The following is a 6,807-nucleotide window of genomic DNA, read 5'->3' on the forward strand; positions in this document are numbered from 1 at the left end:
TTTGAGGAACTTCCATACTTGTGGAAACATGCATACATGTTTCCACAGTGGCTACACCAATTTACATTCCTACCAACAGTGTAGAAGGGTTCCCTTTTCTCCACACCCTCTCCAGCATTTGTTATTTGTAGACTTTTTGATGATGGCCATTCTGACTGGTGTGAGGTGGTACCTCATTGTAGGTTTGATTTGCATTTCTCTATTAGTTAGCGATGTTGAGCAGCTTTTCTTGTGCCTCTTGGCCATCTGTATGTCTTCTTTAGAGATGCCTATTTGGGTCTTCTGCCCAGTTTTTGATTGGGTTGTTTTTTTGTTTGTTGAATTGTATGAGCTCTTGGTATATTTTGGAAATTAAACCCTTGTCACTTGCTTCATTTGCAAATATTTTCTCCTAGTTTGTAGGTTGTCTTTTCATTTTGTTTTTGGTTTCCTTTGCTGTGCAAAAGCTTGTAAGTTTGATTAGGTCCCATTTGTTTATTTCTATTTCCTTGGGAGACTGACCTAAGAAAACATTGGTACGATTTATGTCAGAGAATGTTTTGCCTATGTTCTCTTCTAGGAGTTTTACAGTGTCGTGCCTTATATTTAGATCTTTAAGCCACTTTGAGTTTATTTTTGTGTATGGTGTGGTGTGAGGGTGTGTTCTAACTTTATTGATTTACATGTGGCTGTCCTGCTTTCCCAACACTACTTGCTGAAGAGACTGTCTTTTTCCTGTTATATGTTCTTGCCTCCTTTGTTGAGATTAATTGTCCATAGGTATGAGTGCCTTACACTTTTTAATTTTTTCCTTATATCTGCTTCATTTTTTATCATTTAGCATTTTATCTTTTTTATTATTCGCCAGAGATTTGACTATTTTAACTCTGGTTTTCCCCAAAGAACAGTCTTAAATGTATATATTAATGTTATGGTTTTATTATGTTTGAGTTTTCTCTGTTTTTCTTTAAATAATCTAATGTTTTCAGTCCAAGTCAGTGTTACCTGTTTTTCACACAGCTGATGAAAGTTTGACTTCCAGTTTCATCCATGCCTGTTTTGTTGCTGAGTTTTGGCATTTCTGGATTGCTGTGTGAGTCAGAGGTACAAGGCAGGGACCTCTGTTCTTTTTCTCTGTGATGTAAGCATCTAGAACATCTAGAACAAGCATCTAGAACAGTTCCTGACCCATAGTCGGGTGCAATATGTATTTATTGGCCAAATGAAAGAACGAATCTAGGGAACTGGTTGGAAGCTACTGGAAGCCTCCTCTCCTGGGAAGACCTCTTGGAGGATGGGGAGGAGGGGAAGACAGGTCACAGGCCTGATTGCACAGTGAGCTTCTGCTCCTGCTTCTCCTCCCTCCCCCACCCACAGCTGGCTCCCCACACATTACAAAGGAAACTCTTGGAACCTGTGGTAGCCAGTGTTAGGGGCCAGGCCCTTTTGAGCTCCATCCTCCTAGGCCTGTGGCTTCTGGTGGTGAAGTCTCTTGTGGCCACAGCTAGAGATGCTGGCAAGAGTGTGAAGGTGTGGAGAAGGCTGTCTCCTGGAAGGCCAAGGTGAACTCTAGGTAAGAGATGAGTCAGCTGGACAGAGGAGCTGGACAGGGGCAGGGGCTGAGGCAAGAGCACACAGTTATTTTGATGAAAAAGACCTCCAGGTAAGGTTTCAGTTGTGGCCCTGCAGAGTTTTAAGCCTGAGCCCAGGATACCTGATGTGTTGAGGATAGGAATAACCATGCAGCAGCTTGTGCTTTAGGAACAAGAGAGACCTCCTGGGCTGGCTGGGGAGGTGCCCATCCTGTGGACACCTGTATCCATCTCATCTCCATCCAGAGATGCAGGATAAAATGCAGGATGCCCAGTTAAATTAGAATTTCAGATGAATGACAATTATTTTAAAAATACAAGCCCTACAGATTTGAGGCCTCTTGATTTATCCAGATCTGAGGCACGAGGCTTCCTAGAACCTAGAAGAGACTACTCATTGGGAGGGCAGTAAGTCATGCCTCCCCTCCAACCCAAATACACCCTAAGATAGTCCCAGCAAAAAGTGAAGCCTTTGTTAGAAGTCTTTATTAGACTCATCTCACTCAGTCTTGCTCCTCAAATGCAAGTGTGAACTAAGCAAGCTCTCTACACCTTCTTCCTCTTGGTGATGGCCTTTTTTGGGAGATGCAAGTTCTGTCTCACGGGCTCTGCTGGATACAGGGATGAGTGAGGTGAGCGCTTGCCTTCCAGCAGATCCCAGTCAGAGGAGGTGGGGCAAGGGGCCAGGAAATAGTATTTTGGGTGGACTGGGGGTTATATAAACTGAGTGCTGGGTCTTGGCCAGAAGGACAGACTGGAGGCGTGAGGTGGGCAAGGGGGCCATGCAGGAGATGACCAGAGGCTGAGGGGGAGCAGCCTGATGGCTACAGAGGGGAGGTGTGAATCCTGTAAGATCACGGGGACCCTCCCTCCCAGGCACTTCCTCAGTGCCATTTGCTTCCAGGGGCTCTGAAAAAGCTGAAGGACGACCTCTAAGTTTCTGGGCTACAAAACAAACTTTGGGAAGTACTCTAGGTATTGTCACAAAGTTTATGTTACCCTTTGACCAACCTCATTTATTTTAGGCAGAAGGTTAAAAACTATACAAATAATTTTAATGGACATAATTATGTTCTCATCACAAAATAATGTGACACAGTTTCATAATTACTCAAAATGATCATTGTCTGAATAGCTATTAGTTAGTGAATAGCTTTAGAAAAAAATTTCAATAGATTTGGGAAGCATTGTTAATAACCCATTATGTTATGTCTGGGGGGTCAAATCACCGTGTCATGTCAAAGCATAGATTTATGGCCCTATTTTTAATCATTTCAAAATAATTAAGAATGTGCTGTGCATCTGACTGGGCAGATTTGAGACACGAAAACCATATATCTGCATTAGGAAGGAAATGGATAATTTCCAGCCACAATGGAGATCAAAGCTCTTTCGACATCCATTTGGCAAGAGCAATGCACATTTTATAGCTTCTCAAAAAGTATTAGTGATTTTAGATAAATAGCATTCACCTTTTCATTTCCTCTCCTCATGGCCTTCTCTCAAGCCAAGAGAGGAAAATCACACATTGTCAGGAACTTCTGACCTTGACTTGGAACTCCGGAGAGTCCAGCCACACGTAGTTGCTAGTAGAGTGGGGGTATTTCTACATTACTCTTCGCCTTTCTCCAGAGAGGGTCAGAGGGAAGCAGCCTTGCCCTTCTCTCTGAGGGGAGACGCTCATGCTTTTGGGGAATGGGTGTTGGAATCCCTTTTAGGCCAGCACCCTTCCTGTCTCACTGGAGCCTGCAATATTAGGGTTTTTGGAGCCTTTGGGAGCAGCCCCACCTCCTGGACTTTCCTGGAATCCTTGTTGGAGGGGGGAGGGCAGTTGATGCTTACTGAGAGTCTCTGTGTGCCAGGTGCTGTACTGGACATTTTTTAAAAAAAAATAATTTATTTATTTTTGGTTGTGTTGGGTCTTCATTGCTGTGTGTGGGCTTTCTCTAGTTGTGGCAAGTGGGGGCTACTTTTCATTGGGGTGTGCGGACTTCTCATTGAGGTGGCTTCTCTTGTTGTGGAGCATGGGCTCTAGGTCTGTGGGCTTCAGTAGTTGTGGCACATGGACTTAGTTGCTCCACGGCATGGGATCTTCCCGGACCAGGTCTCGAATCCGTGTCCCCTGCATTGGCAGGCAGATTGTTAACCACTGTGCCACCAGGGAAGTCCTGGACACTTTATGTACAAGTCAAGCCTCCACTGGAGCAGGTACTGTCATCCCTGTCTTAACAGTGAGGGAACTGATGCTCAGAGAAGTGAGGGGATCCTACAAGATTGTTTATCTTGAGAAGGAAGCCTGAGGCTTGGAGAGAATCTTTAGGTCCAATATGCTATCTGATGTTTCACTCCTTTGTTGACTTACCCATGTCACCAGAGGGCTGACCATTTGGTCCTCCAGTCCAGGGCCACCACCTCTTGTGGAGGGGTGCTTACTACCAAATGACCTGTCCCATTCAGCATGAGTAATGAGTGTATATACTCATTGTTTAAACCAAAAATGCATATAAAGTAGAAGATGATAGCTCTCCCATGTCCCTTCTAAATCTATTCATCATTGTTAGCACTTGAGTGTCATTCCAAATACCTTCCTATGCATGTATAAATATGTCGTTTTTTTAGTGTATGTAGGATCATACGTACGGCTCTGATATGCTTCTCACTCAACCATAGACTGGGGATGTGCTTTCAGATACGTATACGCATCTACTTGATTCTATTGATGTATCATCTACCAGCTCTCCAGCTATCACCCGTCTATCAGTTATCAATCTCTCTAACCATCTATCGTTATCTATCTGGTTGGTTCTACCTTCAAAATACAACCTTCAAGGTAGATCTGACATTTTTTACTTCTATCTTCCTGTATCTTCATTGGATTTTGATCATAGCCTCCTACCTGGAACCCCTGCTTCCACTCTAGCTCTGCCCTAGAGGCAATTCTGAACCCGAAAGTCAGCGTGTGCCTTTCAAAATGCAACTTGGGGCACATCACTTCTCTGCTCAAAACCCTCCCATCAGAGTAAAAGCCATAGCCTTGGCTTATAAAAGCCGTGGCTTTGGAGTCTCTCCGTGGTCTGCTTCCTGCTGCCATCCTGATCCATTTCTTTGATTACCCCGCCCACCACTCTCCCCCTTGTTTACTCTGCTCCTGCTGTGTTGGCATCCTTGTTGTTCTTTGAACTTGCCTAGCATGCTACTGCCTCTAGGCCTTTGGATTTACTGTTTGTGCTGCTTGGAATATTCTTCCCAGAAAACCTTGTGGTTCCTTCTCTTCCTTCCTTTCAGATTTGTGCTCAAATGTAGTAAAGACCTTTCCTGACCACCCCTCTATAGATTGATATAATTTCTTAGGATGATTTTAAAAAATCATGTGCACATACACCCTAAGTCTAAGCCATCATTATAATTACTGATGAAATATAAAGGCGTTCAAATTTACACAAGGAAAAAGACAAACCTGTTGAATTGGTCTCTCTATTCATGTGCCTGCACTGCACTGCTGGATTGGGCAGACAAAGAAGGGATGGCAGTCTGGAGGTTCTGGACTGGTCACAGAATGTCCAGAGAACTAGTAGGCTAACAAACAACTTGGGAAGAGGAGGGTGTGGTCAGAGTGGTATGTCTGAATTAATGATGGTAACAGGGGAGTACTGTTGGTAGATGACAAGGTCCAAGGTGTGACTCTTGGTGGCTGAGATGGAGTGGAGGAGGAGGGCACCGGAACGAGGTGGTCTAGGAAGCGGAGGTCAGGGTGCAGGATGGGTTATCCATGTGGATGTTGGTCACCCAGCAGGAGGGAAGGAGTGGGGGTGAAGGGGAAGGTGGGTGCCAGGTGCACAAGTCTTAGATGAATGAGTTGCCAATCAATGGGTGACATCATATGGAGGCTATTGAAGGTGGGGAAGTATTGATGTGACAGCAGAGGGGGAAAGGGCTCCACTTCCTATCCCCGAGGGCCTGGGGAAGTGGCATCTTCCATGGAAAGTCAGGTTTCAGAGAAGGCAGGTTTTTGAATAGAGGCTGATGATATGGGAGAATTTTTTTTTTTTAGATTTGAAAGAATGCTTTATTAACTGTAAAACACTATCCAAGTTGCAGTCACAGTTATTTCCTGTCCTTTTTGATATGGGAGAATTTTAAAATTATGGAGCTGTAGTTCTAGAAGGCCTAGTGGAAGGCTGAGGTATTAGAAGAGCTCTGTCCTAGAGAATTACAGATATTAAAATTCCTAACTGAAAATTTTAGACAGTCTTAATAATGTAGTATATTTCTAGCATTTTATACTTATTTCCCTTCACAGTTTACCAATTTACGTATAATTAACATTTGGTTGAGGCCAAAGAAATGGCTGCTTTCTTTCTGCGAACTTAATGATTCCTCCCTTGTCTCAACTGATATGTCACCTCCCAAGTCGGAATGAAAAACACCTTTGGCTGTAATTGTGTCCCCTCTTTCCATAGCCTCTTACCTGAGTCTGTGAGCACAGTGGGACAGTTTCTGGCTGGATTCCCCTGCCCCACCATCCTCTGAACAGCAGACAGAGTCTTAACACAAACATCAATAACGCCACAGAGACACTAAGGCAGGGTGAGACCATCTTGCATGGTTTCTTGGCTGTGGACATCAATGAGACTCCTGGAGGGGGCTGTCTGAGTGCATGAGATCCAGTCTTTACTCCAGGTTCTGGGCAAATTCAGCTTACTCTAGGATTACATGAGAAAGGGCCTAGAAAAATGTCCAGCAGGTTTCCTGGTGCACAGTACGTTTTTTCGTTTTTTTGTTTTTTTTTTGGTATGCGGGCCTCTCACTGTTGTGGCCTCTCCCGTTGCGGAGCACAGGCTCCGGACGCGCAGGCTCAGCGGCCATGACTCACGGGCCCAGCCGCAGGTTCCCGGACCGGGGCACGAACCCATGTCCCTTGCATCGGCAGGCGGATTCTCAACCACTGCGCCACCAGGGAAGCCCAGTACGTTGTTTTTTTTGTTAGTCTAAATGTATGTTGGTGACAGCAGGGTGTCCAAGCGGTTTGTTCAGTCTCTGCGTTGCAGTAATGCTTCTGGCTACAGTCCCATCCATCAGGACCGTGGCTGTCATGGAGGAAGTTGCTGATGCAGAGCCATGAATCACAGTGTGCGAACTGCTCATAATTGCCTAATGTGTGTTTTCACTTCTCAAATTTAAAACCGTTTACTGCTGGGAGCAGATGTTAAATTCAGGATGCTTGTCAATTGTTGGC

Source organism: Kogia breviceps, chromosome 4, assembly GCF_026419965.1.
Source record: "Kogia breviceps isolate mKogBre1 chromosome 4, mKogBre1 haplotype 1, whole genome shotgun sequence".
Taxonomy (NCBI): Eukaryota; Metazoa; Chordata; class Mammalia; order Artiodactyla; family Physeteridae; genus Kogia; species Kogia breviceps.